Consider the following 1,041-nt stretch of genomic DNA (forward strand, 5'->3'; position numbering starts at 1 on the left):
ATGTGTGTGTGTGTGTGCGTGTGTGTGTGTGTGTATGTATATGTATATATATATATATGTGTGTGTGTCTGCGTGTATATATATTTATATGTATATATATATAAGAACACCTTGTTCTATACTCATATACTTGCTGTCTCAAATCACCTTTTGTTGATTATTTGGGATGCAGTGTCCAGTGTTGACTATACCTGGGCGTACATTTCCGGTAGAGGAGATCTATTGCAACGTGCTTAAAGACAAAGACTTTCAGAGGTATGCCCTATTGTATATACCGACTATAACTTACCACTAGACTTGCAGCGGTGTGTACGGGTGACAATCTCTGCTTATACCGGTGATGTTATTCACAAGCGGGATACTGACTAGCACAACAAACACTCCTGCAGTACTAATTATGAAACTGAAGATGTCTGTAGAATGTTTGGATGTGGTCTCTCTCGGGACACTACGAGAGGTTCCTGGGTACAATGTGTTGTATTTGCGACATCAATTAGCAACATGACCGTATTACATATGAAACTGAACCCTACTGAGGATGTCTGTAGAATGTTTGGATGTGGTCTCTCTCGGGACACTATGAGAGGTCCCTGTGCAGTGTCTTGTATTGGCGACATCAATTAAAAACATTAACGTAGTACACATGTTACCCCAATCGTGAGCAGAACGCGACGTATTTGCAACATCAATTTCATACAGTTTTAACGATTTTGATCGTTCGACTGTCTACATTGCAACGGTGCTGAGTGTTGTGTATTCTATTTGCGACACCAATCAGGGGCGTGTATTAAATGTACACATCACACCATCTTCGTTGTGCGCCCAGCGCCTTCTATTTGCGACATTAATTGACGACTTGTATTAATTAGATTATACTACCCTAGTCCTGAGCAGAGCGCATTCCATGTCAAAGCGGTAGAGGTGGCCATGACTATCCATGAAACGCAGCCAGCAGGAGATGTACTGGTCTTCTTAACTGGTCAGGTACTACTTACAAGTACATATAGTTATGTATATATAAATATATATTTATATATATGG

Source organism: Sphaeroforma arctica, assembly GCF_001186125.1.
Source record: "Sphaeroforma arctica JP610 unplaced genomic scaffold supercont1.1095, whole genome shotgun sequence".
Lineage (NCBI taxonomy): Eukaryota > Ichthyosporea > Ichthyophonida > Sphaeroforma > Sphaeroforma arctica.